This window comes from Schistocerca gregaria, chromosome 9, assembly GCF_023897955.1.
Source record: "Schistocerca gregaria isolate iqSchGreg1 chromosome 9, iqSchGreg1.2, whole genome shotgun sequence".
Classification (NCBI taxonomy): Eukaryota; Metazoa; Arthropoda; class Insecta; order Orthoptera; family Acrididae; genus Schistocerca; species Schistocerca gregaria.
The window spans coordinates 66,304,257-66,323,895 of record NC_064928.1 but is presented as its reverse complement, the minus strand read 5'-3'; positions in this window follow the sequence as shown (position 1 = coordinate 66,323,895).

Here is a 19,639-nt window from a genome sequence, read left to right as displayed (position 1 = left end):
GTCGTCTCTCGCCGTGATGTCCACCATGGCTCCCACGAAAGTTCCGCGTACAGGTACAGTCAGTTTTACCTTTGACAAATCCACGCGTCACGTCCAGCCCGGTTCTTTGGAGATACATGACTGGTTAGTCGATACAGTTAAGGTCACTACTGATCAGGTGCATACCGCATATTTCGACAGCGAATTATATGTGTTTTTTGTTAAGTTTCTTGACCCGCTCCAGGTTGATAGGCTACTTTCTCGTCATGGTTCTCAGGTACCCTTTACGCACCGTGATGGTTCCACTAGTATAGTTCTCTTGGCAAATGTAGAAGTGATATATACGAATGTTCGGGTATTTAACCTTCCGCACGAGGCTGACGACTGTTTTCTGAAGTCCGTTTTGCTTCCTTATGGGGACGTACGCCATATTCGAAAGGAACGCTGGTCTGCTCAGCACCGCTTACAGGTATATAGTGGTATTCGGTCGGTGGAAATGGTGGTCAAAAAACCTATTCCTTCTCACCTACAGGTATGTGGTTATAGGGTCCATATCACGTACAGTGGCCAGGAAGGAACATGTTATTATTGTAATGAAACTGGTCATTTCCGTACTAATTGTCCGCGGCGTGTGGTGGTATTAAAACCTACATACGAACAGCGTAAAAAATTGACTTTAGCTGATCTTCTCCCGCAAGGATCTCGGACTGAATCGCTCACTGTTACTGAGGGACGCAGTGATCCGTTGCCCGACAACGGCCGTGATTTTCCCCCGTTGTCCTTGAGTAGGGATGTTGCTGCCCTTAATTCCGATGTGCCCGCGCTGATTTCTCACAACAAGCGTCGGCGAACACAGGATGATGCGGCTGATGAATCTTCCTTATTGGCTCGCCCTTCCGATGGGCCTCCGGTAAAGGACTCTTTTTCTCAGTCGGAAATCGTGGATGAGGACGCCACAGGTGCTATCACGCCTTTGCAGAAGCTCCCTGACACCTTATCTGACGTTGTTCCTGCTGCCGCGGCAGCCTCTTCGGAGACGCCCGTGACGGAACCTGCTTCTGGTTGCCACGTGTCTTCTCCGGTTCTCTCTGACACTTCTCCTATTGACTCTGCTTCGCATCCCCCTTCTGGAATTTCTGTCGCCCCCTCTGGGTCACAGCCTCCTCCCATCAAACAACTGATTGATTCTCCAGAGCCAGTGGATCCCGTTGTTATTCACCAACTGTCCCACCGTGAACCCATGTCTGCGGACGAGTGGGATGTAGAGGCCTCTCTCCCGCAATCTGACACGGAATGTCTACATGATGCTCCCACGCAGCCGAACGCTGCAGCGTCGGCACCGCGGAGCTGCAGTCGAATCCGTAAACAGCCACAGAGAGCCGCGTCACGGCCGAAGAAAAAGCAGTGGGAAGATGAGGGTTCTTTTCGTAGTTCTTCTCTCTGTGGTTCAGCGCTTGTTTCTGGTATGATTACTTGTATGATGCTCCGTCAGCTGACGGCTCTCTACCGATCTTTGTTCTTCTTTCTGGGTTGACGTTCCATGCAAGCATATACATTTCTTACTCTGAATATTAACAGAATATGTTCTGAGCTTCGGCTCGCCGCTTTGCGACAGTTTATCTATCAGTCTGGCGCAGATGTTGTTTTTTTAAAGGAAGTCCTATTCGACCAGTTTTCCATTCCTGGGTTCTTGACGTTTTTTAATGTCGCTTCCGAACTTTCTACGGGCACTGCCTTGTTTTATAGAGAAGGCATTCCGTTGATGAATTTCGAAGTACTCGACAGTGGAAGGGGGATCGGGTGCACGTTTTATGATCTCAGTTTACTCCTTCTTTATGCCCCTTCTGGTTCGGGTTGTACTACCGCACGTTCGAGTTTCTATAAAGAAGAAGTCATTTACCTGCTTCTTAAATCCCCGACAAAGATAATTTTAGGTGGGGACTTCAATTGTGTTCTACGGCCGGTAGATCAGTCTCCTAATTTTAATTTCAGTAAAGAACTCGATGACCTTGTGCGCTCCTTGCACCTGCGTGACGTGTGGGTTTCTCGCTATCCTACACTTGTGCGACATACCTACTTTACTCCCACGTCTAGCAGTCGCCTCGATCGCTTTTACCTTTCCGATTCCTTGTGTGGGCAACTTCTGGCTGTTGATGTGATACCAGCCTGTTTTACTGATCATTGCGCTGTAGCCGTTGCGTTTAATTACGAGCGACAACCGGTAAAATTGTTTCGTCCTCCTTGGATGCTCAATATCGCGTATTTGCAAGATACTTCCCTTGGTATCGTCCTGGAGGACATTTGGACTCGTTGTTCTCGTACTATGGACCGGTACCCGTCTATCGTGGCATGGTGGACACTGTATGCAAAACCACACATCCGTAGGGCTCTCATGCGTTTTGGGGCTGCGAAGATGGCAGAAGATCGACGAACGCAAGAATTTTACTATTCTGTCTTACGTCAACTGTACGATAGTGCTACGCATGCTCCCCTACGGGTTACTGATATACAGCGCATCAAAGCCAAATTGCTGCAGCTCAAACGCATGCAAATGGAGGGCCTGCGGACGAGGTCTCAACCACGTTCCCTTCTACAAGAGGAACTGACGTCACTCTATCATCTAGTCCGTTTACGGTCGCGCCGGAAACGTGGGTGCCTTGCCTCCCTCACAACCGCTGACGGCCGCGTGTTCACCTCTCACCGTGACATTTCTGACTTTACTGATCTGTACGATACTCATGTCCCGGCGGAAACCTCTCTTGACGACTTTACCTCCTTGATGCCTCGCGTCGTCACTCCTCAATTAAACGACGCCTTTCTGCGTCCCTTTCAGAAGGATGACATATATGATGTTGTTGCAGGATCGCAGTCCCGCAAGTCGCTTGGATTAGATGGTATTCCTAAGGAGTTCTATGTTCAATTTTGGCCGCTCATTGGTGACACCTTAACGTCAATGGTAAATGAAGTGATGCGGGGAGTCTCACTTCCTGTTCCTTTTCAGGAAGGCAGAATGGTCCTCCTCCCGAAATCCACAGGTCGACCTGCAATTGATTTCCTCCGTCCTATTACTCTCCTTAACTTTGATTATAAACTTGTCGCTCGAGCAATTAATATCCGTCTCTCTAAGCTGCTCGATACCATTATTGCCGCCCACCAAAGCTGTGTGCCTGGACGCACGATACTGACTTCCGTTCTCGAATGTCGCGATGTAATCTCGGTGGCGGCTACCGCTAATATCCCAGGGGCTTTGCTTTTTCTTGATTTCCAAAAAGCGTTCGATCGCGTCAGCAATGATTTTTTATCGAGATTGCTCACCGCTGTCGGCTTTAATAATGATGCTCGACAAGTCTTAACTAATCTTTTTACCGGTATCAGTGTCTCGGTGATTGTGAACGGTCACCCTACCCCCCGGATATCGATCAGACGGGGGTTACCCCAGGGAAGCCCCTTATCCATGTCACTTTTTGTTCTATCCTTAGAGACCTTACTTCGCCATCTCACCATGCAATTACGTGTCTGGAATATATTGGGGGAAATTTTTGCAGTCCGTGCATACGCCGATGACGTCATGGTTTTAGTACGACATGCCGAGGACATACCGCGGCTTAAGGATACCTTGGATTCATTTTGTGGTCTTGCTGGTGCTCGCATTAATGATCGCAAATGCACGTTCCTGCCGTTGAGAGGCTTTGATCATGTCGTCATTCCTTGGGCGACGGTTGTCGATCGCCATAAGACCTTGGGGATCATAGTGGATCGTAATCCGATCAAAATGGCGGCACTAAATTGGCGTGAGGTTACGAGTCGTGTTCACGGGGCGATCCTTGAACATGACCGCCGTTCCCTTAGCCTCCTTCACAAGGCCCGGGTTTTAGAGACCTATGTCTTCAGTAAAATATACTACGTTGCGCAGGTCTTCCCGCTTCCCGCGATGATGGCCCGCAGGCTGAAACAGCTGTCTAGTCGATTTCTGTGGCGCCGCCATGTCTTCCGTGTCCGGTATGAAGTTGTGGCCAGGCCTCGGAAGCTTGGAGGATTGGGTCTTTCAGATATCAAAGTGAAGACGTCCATCTTATTTGCCCGCCGCAATGTTTTAACCTGTACGAGGGCTCCGCATTCAGTCACCTCTCGTTTACTTTCCCGCCTCCGGCCGGCCAGTCTGACCCCTCCTGTTGATGTTGGACGGATTAATCCTAAATTGCGGCACATTCGTGAATACTTTGTACTTGTCGGTATTCTGGGTGCTGATATACTTTCTATCACGCATATTACTACCAACATGCTACAAATCCGTTGGGGTACAGCATGTTTCCCTTCTTCTGTTGAACTTGCTTCCCCATCAACGTCATGGAAAACGGTCTGGTCTCATCTTAGTCTTCCCATTTTGCCGATGGAGATTGTTTCAACGTGGTATAGGGTCATTTACCGTCTGATCCCTACTGGTGATCGTCTTTTTCGTATTGGCCTTCGTCCGACTGATCAGTGTGAGGAATGTCATCAAACTGACACCTTACTTCACAGGCTAGTTGCTTGCGGACGGGATCATTGGCTCTGGGTCCGCCGTCAATTAGCTTTTCTTACTAGAGGGCCTGAAACCGCATTCCCAGACGACATCTTCTTACATCGGGACATCTCTTATTTTCTTCAGACGAAAACGAACACGATTGTCTGGCTCTTGGGTTACTATGTCCACTACGTCATTGAAGGCGGTAATGAACCAGATCCTCGCGTTTTTCACCATTATTTGTCAACTGCGCATTGGAAATGGCAGCGGTTACCACAAAACCGAACGCTTTTTGCGAATATGCTTTTTCTTGTGTTTAACCGTCAAGGTGTTGGTTAAGTTCCCCTGTGATTCCTGTTTCTTCCCTGAGCTTGAGTTCCCTCCATTGTTGTATTTTTCGTAATTTTTTTTTCTCTTTTGCATGTATATATATACACCCAAAATTCATACGGGTGGGATAACGGGTTGGTCTTCCCCTTCAGAAGAAATGTTTTATTTGTGTTTCAACTAATTTGTTGATTTTCTTTTGCAGCTAATATTAAATGATGATTTGACTATGGATGTCTGAATTCTCGTGAAATATACCAAGTCAATCTGATAAAAAAAAAGATGGTAGATCGTTTGCTTAGCGTGCGAGAGGTACTGGGATCGATACCCAGCGCCACCAGAATTTTTAACACACCTACATGCGCACCTTGCCATGCAAGTGGAATAATTCCCAACCAGCAGAGGTGTCTAGGCAAATACAAGCGAACGATTAGCATCCACAATTGGCAAGCGTGCTTTTATTCGTGCGCAGGAAGCACCCTCCTCCCACACCTACACTTAATTTAGAAACAGTACAAATGGAGTGCTGTATGTAGCACCATTAGTCAACGTGGGGGTGGGCGTAGCTCAGATGGTAGAGCGCTCGCTTAGCGTGCGAGAGGTACTTTGATCGATATCCAGCGCCTCCAGAAATTTTAACACACCTAGATACGCACCTTGCCATGCAAGTGGAATAATTCCCAACCAGCAGAGGTGTCTAGGCAAATACAAGCGAACGATTAGCATCCACAATTGGTAAGCGTGCTTTTATTCGTGCGCGGGAAGCACCCTCCTCCCACACTTACACTTAATTTAGAAACAGTACAAGTGTTCCCATAATATTCTCAAGCCTACGTCGGAAAGATCTGCCTTGCGCCGAGTTCACATAAATCCCACTGCACGTTCCCATTCTTTGCGTGCAGTCGGCTGCTACTGGTGTTGCTGGTTGTGACTGCTGATAACAGATGCCGTAGCATCAATTCATGGAGTGAGTTGTATGTTTTGCTATAGTCTGTCTCTGACAAGCAAGCACAGGTGATATAGGTGCGAACACAGGAAGCTTGCAGCCCCTCGCTGCCTGCAGACGCAGAGCAGCCACACTAGGAGAGCGGCCTAAGCCGTAGGCGAAATGTGCTCATTCGCTTTGGCGCGACGTCGAACTATAAATAAGGCTGCCACTAGAGTGAGCGTCGTGTAAAGTCGGAAAAGTCGGCTGCATGGGTGATTGCCAAGTTTGGGGAGCGTTTCGTAGTATGATCAGTGCAATGGAGACGCGGAAACTTGTTGTGGCACAGTGTTATGCAGTTGGACGACAAGAGTTTTACACAGTAGCAAAGACCGAGGCACTGAGTTGGCATGAACAATGGAGAGCACATTGGGGCTCGAGATGTGCTTGTTACCTCAGGTGCTGTGTGATTGTCGACAAGGAGTGAAATGGACCAATTTGTGACCGCCCTTTCAATTTAAGACGTTAAAAACAGACGGAATTTTCATTCGTAATACCAGAGCATCGAAACTACTTGGAACTCTTGTGTATATGAACGTGTCCGCACCGCCTATGTACTCTGGTACCTTCGCCGCTACAAACCAGCCAACCATCGTGTCCGTGCACATCAGAGTCGCAAAGAATGGAGAATATCCAGGCTTGGTCGTGTGTGCAGCCGTAGCTCATTTGGCAGATCGTTCGCTTAGCGTGAGACAGGTCTCGGGTTCAAGCCCCAGCTCCTCCATGCTTTGTGGTCAGTGCATGGTAAGTGTTGGTAGCGGCGAACATAAAGGCACGCAAGAAGTTGCAAAACCAGCGTCACAGACTGATATGATGTATACTGTCATAAGGAGAGCAAGATGTAAGTGTGGGGACCGGCTGTTATCGAGGTGTCATCGAGTGCAGATCTGTCTTAGGTATCACGGCTTAACGTCATTGAAGTCTAGAGAGTGGACAACACGTTCGTCGTACTCAGAACGGTGTCCGAACTCTATTTTCGACGTAATGCGTGCCACTTTCATTGTGGCCAACTACGATTCGATACAGAATGCACGAAACCTGAAAGACACCCTCACTGATACATAGAGAGTAGTGTTTGTCTGCGGAATAATGGGAGTGCAAGGGTCTGTGACGTTGATATGGCTGTATGTAGCACCATTAGTCAACGTGGGGGTGGGCGTACCTCAGATGGTAGAGCGCTCGCTTAGCGTGTGAGAGGTACTGGGATCGATACCCAGCGCCTCCAAAATTTTTAATACACCTACATGCGCTCCTTGCCATGCAAGTGGAATAATTCCCAACCAGCAGAGGTGTCTAGGCAAATGCAAGCGAACGATTAGCATCCACAATTGGCAAGCGTGCTTTTATTCGTGCGCGGAAAGCACCCTACTCCCACACCTACACTTAATTTAGAAACAGTACAAATGTTCCCATAAGATTCTCAAGCCTACGTCGGAAAGATCTGCCTTGCGCCGAGTTCACGTAAATCCCACTGCACGTTCCCATTCTTTGCATGCAGTCGGCTGCTACTGGTGTTGCTGGTTGTGACTGCTGAAAACAGATGCCGTAGCAATCAATTCATGGAGTGAGTTGTATGTTTTGCGATAGTCTGTCTCTGACAAGCAAGCACAGGTGATATAGGTGCGAACACAGGAAGCTTGCAGCCCCTCGCTGCCTGCAGACACAGAGCAGCCACACTAGGAGAGCGGCCTAAGCCGTAGGCGAAATGTGCTCATTCGCCTTGGCGCGACGTCGAACTATAAATAAGGCTGTCACTAGCGTGAGCGTCGTGTAAAGTCGGAAAAGTCGGCTGCATGGGTGATTCCAGATGTGCTTCGGAATATACTATTGGTCTACCAGAAATCTGTGAAAGCGTAGACAGATTGAGACATAACTCCCATGGAGAAAAGTCCGCATGGTGCCCGTTGTATTCAATCCCGATGCAATTTTTGTGTTTCATCAACACTCTGAAGGTCCACAGATTACAGAATGCCTCCAGATGTGCTTCGGAAACTACTAGTGGTCTTCCAGGAATCGATCAAACCGTAGACAGTTTAAGACATTACTCCAATGGAGAAAAGTCCGCATGGTGCTCATTGTATTCAATGCCGATGCAATTTTTGTGTTTCATCAACACTATGAAGGGCCACAGATTACAGAATGCCTAAAGATGTGCTTCGGAAACTACTAGTGGTCTTCCAGGAATCGATCAAACCGTAGTCAGTTTAAGACATTACTCCCATGGAGAAAAGTTCGCATGGTGCTTATTGTATTCAATGTCAATGCAAATTTTGTGTTTCATCAGCACTCTGAAGGTCCACAGATTACGGAATGCCTACAAATGTGCTTCGGAAACTACTACTGGTCTTCCAGGAATCGATCAAAGCGTAGACAGTTTGAGACATTACTCCCATGGAGATAAGTCAGCATGGTGCCTGTTGTACTCAATCCCGATGCATTTTATGTTTCATCAACACTCTGAAGGTCATTAGATTACAGAATGCCTTCAGATGTGCTTCGGAAACTACTACTGGTCTTCCAGGGAACGATTAATGCGTAGTCAGTCTGAGACATTACTCACATGGAGAAATATCCGCATGGTGCCTTTTGTATTCAATCCCGATGCATTTACTATGTTTCATCAATACTCTGAAGGCCCACAGATTGCAGAATGCCTCCAGTTGTACTTCGGAAACTACTACTGGTTTTGCAGGAATCGAACAAAGCGTAGACAGTTTGAGACATTACTCCCTCGGAGAAAAATCCCCATGGTGCATGTTGTATTCAATCCCGATGCAATGTCTGTGTTTCATCAACGCTCTGAAGGTCCAGAGATTACGTAGTGCCTCCAGATGTGTTTCGGAAAGTACTACTGGTTTTCCGGGAATCAATCAAAGCGTAGACAGTATCAGACATTACTACTAGGAGAAAAGTGCGCACAATGTTTGTTGTACTCAATCCCGATGCAATTTCTGTGTTTCATCAACACCCTGAAGATCTAAAGGTTACAGAATGATTCTAGACGTTCTTTGGAAACTACTACTGGTCTTCCAGAAATCTATCAAATCGTAGACAGTTTGAGACATTACTCCCATGGAGAAAAGTCCGCATGGTCAATTTTGTATTAAATCCCGATGCTATTTCTGTGTTTTATCAACACTCTGAGGGTCCACAGATTATAGAATGCCTCCAGATGTGCTTCGGTAACTACTACTGGTCTTCCAGGGGACGATCAAAGCGAATAAAGTTTGATACATTACTCCCATGGAGAAGAGGCCGAACGGTGCGTGTTGTATTCAATCCAGATTCAATTTCTGTGCTTTATCAACACTCTGAAGAACCACAGATAAAACAACGCGTCCAAATGTGCTTCGGAAACTACTACTGCTCTTCCAGGGAACGATCAAATCGTATACAGTTTGAGATATTACTTCCTTGCATAAAAGTCCGCACTGTGCCTGTTGTATTCAATCCCGATGCAATTTCTAATTTTCATCAACACGCTGAAGGTTCACAGATTACAGAATGAATCCAGATGTGCTTCGGAAAATACTACTGGTCTAAAAGAAATCTATGAAAGCGTAGACAAATTGAGACATAACTCCCATGGAGAAAAATCCACATGGTACATATTGCTTTCAATGCCGATGAAATTTTTGTGTTTCATCAACACTCTGAAGTTCCACAGATTACAGAATGCCTCAAGATGTGCTTCGGAAGCTACTAGTGGTCTTAAAGGAATTAATCAAACCGTTGATAGTTTAAGACATTACTCCCATGGAGAAAAGTCCGCATGGTACATATTGTATTCAATGCCGATGTAATTTTTGTGTTTCATCAACACTCTGAAGGTCCACAGATTACAGAATGATTACAGATGTGCGTCGAAAACTGCTACTGGTCTTCCAGGAATCGATCAAACCGTAGACAGTTTAAGACATTACTCCTATGGAGAAAAGTTCGAATGGTGCTTATTGTATTCAATGCCAATGCAAATTTTGTGTTTCATCAACACTCTGAAGATCCGCAGATTACAGAATGCCTACTGATGTGCTTCAGAAACTACTACTGGTCTTCCAGGGAACGATCAAAGCGTAGACAGATTGAGACATTACTACCATGGAGAAAATTCCACATGGTACATATTGCTTTCAATGCCGATGCAATTTTTGTGTTTCATCAACACTCTGAAGGTCGACAGATTACGGAATGAGTCCAGATGTGCATCGGAAACAACTACTGGTCTTCCAGGGAACGATCAAAGCGTAGACAGTTTAAGACATTACTCCCATGGAGAAAGGTCCGCATGGTGACTGTTAAATTCTATCCCGATGAATTTTATGGGTTTAATCAACACTCTGAAGGTACACAGATTACAGAATGCCTCCAGATGTGCTTCAGAAACTACTACTGGTCTTCCAGGAATCGATCAAACCGTTGACAGTTTAAGACATTACTTCCTTGGAGAAAAGTTCGCATGGTGCTTATTGTATTCAATGCCAATGCAAATTTTGTGCTTCATCAACACTCTGAAGGTCCGCAGATTACGGAATGCCTACTGATGTGCTTCAGAAATTACTACTGGTCTTCCAGGGAACGATCAAAGCGTAGACAGATTGAGACATTACTACCATGGAGAAAATTCCACATGGTACATATTGCTTTCAATGCCGATGCAATTTTTGTGTTTCATCAACACACTGAAGGTCCACAGATTACGGAATGCCTCCAGATGTGCTTCGGAAACAACTACTGGTCTTCCAGGGAACGATCAAGGCGTAGACAGTTTGACACATTACTCCCATGGAGAAAAGTCCGCATGGTGACAGTTATATTCTATCCCGATGCAATTTCAGTGTTTAATCGACACTCTGAAGGTACACAGATTAAGGAATGCCTACAGATGTGCTTTGGAAACTGATACTGGTCTTCCAGGGAACGATTAAAGCGTAGACAGTTTAAGACACTACTCCCATTTAGAGAATTCCGCATGGTGACTGTTATATTCTATCCCGATGTAATATCTGTGTTTTATCAACACACTGAAAGAACACACATTAGAGAATGCCTCCAGATGTGCTTCGGAAACTACTACTGGTCTTAAAGGAATCGATCAAAGCGTAGACAGTTTAAGACATTACTCCCATGGAGAAAAGTCTGCGTGGTGCATATTGTATTCATTGCCGATGCAATTTTTGATTTTCATCAACACTCTGAAGGTCCACAGATTACGCAATGCCTACACATGTGCTTCGGAAACTACTACTGGTCTTCCAGGAATCGATCAAAGCGTAGACAGTTTGAGACATTACTCCCATGGAGAAAAGTCCCCATTGTGCCAGCTGTATTCAATCCCGACGCAGTTCCTGTGTTTCATTAACACTCTGATGGTCCACAGATTACAGAAGGCCCCCAGATGTTCTTCATAAACTACTACTGGTCTTCCAGGGAACGATCAAAGCGTAGACAATTGAAGACATACTCCCATGGAGGGAAGTCCGCATGGTGCTTATTGTATTCACTGCCGATGTAATTTTTGTGTTTTATCAACACTCTGAAGGTCCACAGATTACAGAATGCCTCCAGATGTGCATCGGAAACATCTACTAGTCTTCCAGGGAACGATCAAAGGGTAGACAGTTTAAGACAATACTGCCATGGAAAATAGTCCGCATGATGACTGTTATATTCTATCCAAATGCAATTTCTGTTTTTAATCAACACTCTGAAAGTACTCAGATTGCAGAATGCCTCCAGATTTGCTTCGGAAACAACTACTGGTCTTCCAGGGAACGTTCAAGGCGTAGACAGTTTGACACATTACTCCCATGGAGAAAAGTCCGTATGGTGACAGTTATATTCTATCCCGATGCAATTTCAGTGTTTAATCGACACTCTGAACGTACACAGATTAAGGAATGCCTACAGATGTGCTTCGGAAACAGATACTGGTCTTCCAGGGAACGATCAAAGCGTAGACAGTTTACGAGATTACTCCCATGGAGAGAAGTCCACATGGTGCTTATTGTAATCAATGCCGATGCAATTTTTGTGTTTCATCAACACTCTGAAGGTCCACAGATTACGGAATGCCTACAGATGTGCTTCGGAAACTACTACTGGTCTTCCAGAGCGCGATCAAAGCGTAGACAGTTTAAGACATTACTCCCATGGAGAAAAGTCCGCATGGTGCTTATTGTATTCAATGCCGATACAATTTTTGTGTTTCATCAACACTGTTAAGGTCCACAGATTACGGAATTCCTACAGATGTGCTTCGGAAACTGCTACTGGTCTTCCAGGGAACGATCAAAGCGTAGACAGTTTAAGACATTACTGCCACGGAGAAAAGTCTGCATGGTGGCTGTTGTATTCAATCCCGATGCAGTTTGTGTGTTTCATCAACACTCTGATGGTCCACAGATTACAGAATGCCTTCAGATGTGCTTCGGAAACTACTACTGGTCTTCCAGGGAACGATCAAAGAATAGACAACTTAAGACATTACTCCCATGGAGAAAAGTCCGCATTGTTCTTATTGTAGCCAATGCCGATGCAGTTTCTGTGTTTCATCGTCACTCTGAAGGTCCACAGATTTCAGAATGCCTCCAGATGTGCTTCGGAAACAACTACTAATCTTCCAGGGAACGATCAAAGCGTAGACAGTTTAAGACATTACTCCCTTGGAGAAAAGTGCGCATGGTGACTGTTATATTCTATTCCGATGCGATTTCTGTGTTTAATCAACACTCTGAAGGTACACAGATTACAGAATGCCTCCAGATGTGCTTCGGAAACTACTACTGGTCTTCCAGGAATCGATCAAAGCGTAGACAGTTTAAGACATTACTCCCATGGAGAAAAGTCGGCATGGAGTATATTTTATTCAATGCCGATGCAATTTTTGTGTTTCGTCAACACTCTGAAGGTCCACAGATTACGGAATGCCTACTTATGTGCTTAGGAAACTGCTACTGTTCTTCTAGTGAACGACAAAGTGTAGACAGTTTAAGACATTACTCCAATGGAGAAAAATCCGCATGATACTTATTGTATTCAATGCCGATGCAATTTTTGTGTTTCATCAACACTCTGAATGTCCACACTTTACGGAATGCCTACAGCTGTGCTTCGGAAACAGTTACTGGTCTACCAGAATTCGATCAAGGCGTAGACAATTTAAGACATTATTCCCATGGTGAAAAGTCAGGATAGTGCCTGTTGTATTCAATCCTGATGCAGTTTCTGTGTTTCATCAACACTCTGATGGTCCAGAGATTACAGAATGCTTCCAAATGTGCTTCGGAAAATACTACTGGTCTTCCAGGGAACAATCAAAGCGTAGACAGTTTAGGACATTACTCCCATGGAGAAAAGTCCGCATGGTGCTTATTTTATTGAATGCCGATGCAATTTTTGTGTTTCGTCAACACCCTGAGGGTCCACAGATTACGGATTGCCTACAGATGTGCTTCAGACACTGCTACTGGTCTTACAGGGTACGATCAAAGCGTAGACAATTTAACACATTTCTCCCATGGAGAAAAGTCCGCATGGTGCCTGTTGTATTCAATCCCGAAGCAGTTTCTGTGTTTCATCAACACTCTGATGGTCCACAGATTACAGAATGCCTCCAGATGCGCTTCGAAAACTACTACTGGTCTTCCATCGAAAGATCAAAGCGTAGACAGACATTATTCCCATGGAGAAAAGTCGGCATGGTGCTTATTGTAATCAATGCCGATGCAATTTTTGTATTTCATCAACACTCTGAAGGTCGACAGATTACGGAATGAGTCCATATGTGCATCGGAAACAACTACTGGTCTTCCAGGGAACGATCAAAGCGTAGACTGTTTAAGACATTACTCCCATGGAGAAAGGTCCGCATGGTGACTGTTAAATTCTATCCCGATGAATTTTATGGGTTTAATCAACACTCTGAAGGTACACAGATTACAGAATGCCTCCAGATGTGCATCAGAAACTACTACTGGTCTTCCAGGGAACGATCAAAGCGTAGACAGATTGAGACATTACTACCATGGAGAAAATACCACATGGTACATATTGCTTTCAATGCCGATGCAATTTTTGTGTTTCATCAACACACTGAAGGTCCACAGATTACGGAATGCCTCCAGATGTGCTTCGGAAACAACTACTGGTCTTCCAGGGAACGATCAAGGCGTAGACAGTTTGACACATTACTCCCATGGAGAAAAGTCCGCATGGTGACAGTTATATTCTATCCCGATGCAATTTCAGTGTTTAATCGACACTCTGAAGGTACACAGATTAAGGAATGCCTACAGATGTGCTTTGGAAACTGATACTGGTCTTCCAGGGAACGATTAAAGCGTAGACAGTTTAAGACACTACTCCCATTTAGAGAATTCCGCATGGTGACTGTTATATTCTATCCCGATGTAATATCTGTGTTTTATCAACACACTGAAAGAACACAGATTAGAGAATGCCTCCAGATGTGCTTCGGAAACTACTACTGGTCTTAAAGGAATCGATCAAAGCGTAGACAGTTTAAGACATTACTCCCATGGAGAAAAGTCTGCGTGGTGCATATTAAATTCATTGCCGATGCAATTTTTGATTTTCATCAACACTCTGAAGGTCCACAGATTACGCAATGCCTACACATGTGCTTCGGAAACTACTACTGGTCTTCCAGGAATCGATCAAAGCGTAGACAGTTTGAGACATTACTCCCATGGAGAAAAGTCCCCATTGTGCCAGCTGTATTCAATCCCGACGCAGTTCCTGTGTTTCATTAACACTCTGATGGTCCACAGATTACAGAAGGCCCCCAGATGTTCTTCATAAACTACTACTGGTCTTCCAGGGAACGATCAAAGCGTAGACAATTGAAGACATACTCCCATGGAGGGAAGTCCGCATGGTGCTTATTGTATTCACTGCCGATGTAATTTTTCTGTTTCATCAACACTCTGAAGGTCCACAGATTACAGAATGCCTCCAGATGTGCTTCGGAAACAACTACTGGTCTTAAAGGGAACGATCAAAGCGTAGACAGTTTAAGACATTACTCACATTTACAAAAGTCCGCATGGTGACTGTTATATTCTATCCCGATGCAATTTCTTTGTTTAATCAACACTCTGAAGGTACACAGATTACAGAATGCTTCCAGATGTGCTTCGGAAACTACTACTGGTCTTCCAGGTATCGACCATCCGTAGACAGTTTAAGACATTACTCAAATGGAGAAAAGTCCGCAATGTGCTTATTGTATTCAATGCCGATGCAATTTTTGTGTTTCATCAACACCCTGAAGGTTCAAAGATTACGGAATGCCTACTGATGCGCGTCGGAAACAACTACTGGTCTTCGAGGGAACGATCGAAGCGTAGACAGTTTAAGCCATTACTCCCATGGAGAAAATTCCGCATGGTACTTATTGTATTCAATGCCGATGCAATTTTTGTGTTTCATCAACACTCTGAAGATCCACAGATAACAGAATGCCTCCAGATGTGCTTCGGTATCGATCTAAGCGTAGACAGTTTAAGACATTACTCCCATGGAGAAAAGTCCGCATGGTGCTTATTGTATTCAATGCTGATGCAATTTTTGTGTTTCATCAACACTCTGAAGGTCCAAAGATTAAAGAATGCATCCAGATGTGCTTCGGAAACGACTACTGGTTTTCCAGGAATCGATCAAAGCGTAGACAGTCTAAGACATTACTCCCATTGAGAAAACTCCGCATGGTGCTTATTTTATTGAATTCCGATGCTATTTTTGTGTTTCATCAACACTCTGAAGGTCCACAGATTACGGAATGCCTCCAGATGTGCATCGGAAACAACTACTAGTCTTCCAGGGAACGATCAAAGGGTAGACTGTTTAAGACATTACTCCCATGGAGAAAAGTCCGCAAGGTGACTGTTACATTCTGTCCCGATGCAATTTCTGTGTTTAATCAACACTCTGAAAGTACTCAGATTACAGAATGCCTCCAGATGTGCTTCGGAAACAACTACTGGTCTTCCAGGGAACGTTCAAGGCGTAGACAGTTTGACACACTACTCCCATGGAGAAAAGTCCGCATGGTGACAGTTATATTCTATCCCGATTCAATTTCAGTGTTTAATCGACACTCTGAAGGTACACAGATTAAGGAATGCCCACAGATGTGCTTCGGAAACTGATACTGGTCTTCCAGGGAACGATCAAATCGTAGACAGTTTAAGACATTACTCCCATGGAGAAAAGTCTGCATGGTACTTATTGTATTCAATGCCGATGCTATTTTTGTGTTTCATCAACACTCTGAAGGTCCACAGATTACGGAATGCCTACAGATGTGTTTCGGAAACTGCTACTGGTCTTCCAGGGAACGATCAAAGCGTAGACAGTTTAAGATTTTACACACATGGAGAAAAGTACGCATGGTGCCTGTTGTATTCAATCCCTATACAGTTTCTGTGTTTCATCAACACTCTGATGGTCCACAGATTACAGAATGCCTCCAGATGTGCTTCGTAAACAACTACTGGTCTTGCAGGGAACGATCAAAGCGTAGGCAATTTAAGACATTACTCCCATGGAGAAAATTCCGCATGGTACATATTGTATTCAATGCCGATGAAATGTTTGTGTTTCATCAACACTCTGAAGGTCCACAGATTACAGAATGCCTCCAGATGTGATTCGGCTACTACTACTGGTCTTCCAGGAATCGATCAAATCGTAGACAGTTTAAGGCGTTACTCCCATGGAGAAAATTCCGCATGGTGCTTATTGTATTCAATGCCGATGCAGTTTCTGTGTTTCATCAACACTCAGAAGGTCCACAGGTTACAGAATGCCTCCAGATGTGCTTCGGAAACAACTACTGATCTTCCAGGGAACGATCAAAGCGTAGACAGTTTAAGACAATACTGCCATGGAAAAAAGTCCGCATGGTGACTGTTATATTCTATCCAAATGCAATTTCTGTTTTTAATCAACACTCTGAAAGTACTCAGATTGCAGAATGCCTCCAGATTTGCTTCGGAAACAACTACTGGTCTTCCAGGGAACGTTCAAGGCGTAGACAGTTTGACACATTACTCCCATGGAGAAAAGTCCGTATGGTGACAGTTATATTCTATCCCGATGCAATTTCAGTGTTTAATCGACACTCTGAACGTACACAGTTTAAGGAATGCCTACAGATGTGCTTCGGAAACTGATACTGGTCTTCCAGGGAACGATCAAAGCGTAGACAGTTTACGAGATTACTCCCATGGAGAGAAGTCCACATGGTGCTTATTGTAATCAATGCCGATGCAATTTTTGTGTTTCATCAACACTCTGAAGGTCCACAGATTACGGAATGCCTACAGATGTGCTTCGGAAACTACTACTGGTCTTCCAGAGCGCGATCAAAGCGTAGACAGTTTAAGACATTACTCCCATGGAGAAAAGTCCGCATGGTGCTTATTGTATTCAATGCCGATACAATTTTTGTGTTTCATCAACACTGTTAAGGTCCACAGATTACGGAATTCCTACAGATGTGCTTCGGAAACTGCTACTGGTCTTCCAGGGAACGATCAAAGCGTAGACAGTTTAAGACATTACTGCCACGGAGAAAAGTCTGCATGGTGGCTGTTGTATTCAATCCCGATGCAGTTTGTGTGTTTCATCAACACTCTGATGGTCCACAGATTACAGAATGCCTTCAGATGTGCTTCGGAAACTACTACTGGTCTTCCAGGGAACGATCAAAGAATAGACAACTTAAGACATTACTCCCATGGAGAAAAGTCCGCATTGTTCTTATTGTAGCCAATGCCGATGCAGTTTCTGTGTTTCATCGTCACTCTGAAGGTCCACAGATTTCAGAATGCCTCCAGATGTGCTTCGGAAACAACTACTGGTCTTCCAGGGAACGATCAAAGCGTGGACAGTTTAAGACATTACTCCCTTGGAGAAAAGTCCGCATGGTGACTGTTATATTCTATTCCGATGCGATTTCTGTGTTTAATCAACACTCTGAAGGTACACAGATTACAGAATGCCTCCAGATGTGCTTCGGAAACTACTACTGGTCTTCCAGGAATCGATCAAAGCGTAGACAGTTTAAGACATTACTCCCATGGAGAAAAGTCGGCATGGAGTATATTTTATTCAATGCCGATGCAATTTTTGTGTTTCGTCAACACTCTGTAGGTCCACAGATTACGGAATGCCTACTGATGTGCTTAGGAAACTGCTACTGTTCTTCTAGGGAACGACAAAGTGTAGACAGTTTAAGACATTACTCCAATGGAGAAAAGTCCGCATGATACTTATTGTATTCAATGCCGATGCAATTTTTGTGTTTCATCAACACTCTGAATGTCCACACTTTTCGGAATGCCTACAGCTGTGCTTCGGAAACAGTTACTGGTCTTCCAGAATTCGATCAAAGCGTAGACAATTTAAGACATTATTCCCATGGTGAAAAGTCAGCATAGTGCCTGTTGTATTCAATCCCGATGCAGTTTCTGTGTTTCATCAACACTCTGATGGTCCAGAGATTACAGAATGCATCCAGATGTGCTACGGAAACTACTACTGGTCTTCCAGGGAACAATCAAAGCGTAGACAGTTTAGGACATTACTCCCATGGAGAAAAGTCCGCATGGTGCTTATTTTATTCAATGCCGATGCAATTTTTGTGTTTCGTCAACACCCTGAGGGTCCACAGATTACGGATTGCCTACAGATGTGCTTCAGACACTGCTACTGGTCTTGCAGGGTACGATCAAAGCGTAGACAATTTAACACATTTCTCCCATGGAGAAAAGTCCGCATGGTGCCTGTTGTATTCAATCCCGAAGCAGTTTCTGTGTTTCATCAACACTCTGATGGTCCACAGATTACACAATGCCTCCAGATGCGCTTCGAAAACTACTACTGGTCTTCCATCGAAAGATCAAAGCGTAGACAGACATTATTCCCATGGAGAAAAGTCGGCATGGTGCTTATTGTAATCAATGCCGATGCAATTTTTGTATTTCATTAACACTCTGAAGGTCCACAGATTACGGAATGCCTACAGATGTGCTTCGGAAACTACTACTGGTCTTCCAGGGAACGATCAAAGAATAGACAACTTAAGACATTACACCCATGGAGAAAAGTCCGCATTGTTCTTATTGTAGCCAATGCCGATGCAGTTTCTTTGTTTCATCGTCACTCTGAAGGTCCACAGATTTCAGAATGCCTCCAGATGTGCTTCGGAAACAACTACTGGTCTTCAAGGGAACGATCAAAGCTTAGACAATTTAAGACATTACTCCCACAGAGAAAAGTCCGCATGGTGCTTATTGTATTCAATGCCGATGCAATTTTTGTGTTTCATCAACACTCTGAAGGTCCACAGATTACGGAATGCCTACAGATGTGCTTCGGAAACTGCTACTGGTCTTCTAGGGAACGTACAGAGGGTAGACAGTTTAAGACATTACTCCAATGGAGAAGAGTCCGCATGATACTTATTGTATTCAATGCCGCTGCAATTTTTGTGTTTCATCAACACTCTGAATGTCCACAGTTTACGGAATGCCAACAGCTGTGCTTCGGAAACAGTTACTGGTCTTCCAGTATTCGATCAAAGCGTAGACAGTTCAAGACATTACTCCCATGGTGAAAAGTCAGCATAGAGCCTGTTGTATTCAATCCCGATGCAGTTTGTGTGTTTCATCAACACTCTGATGGTCCACAGATTTAGAATGCTTCCAGATGTGCTTCGGAAACTACTACTGGTCTTCCAGGGAACAATCAAAGCGTAGACAGTTTAAGACACTACTCCCATGGAGAAAAGTCCGCATGGTGCTTATTGTATTCAATCC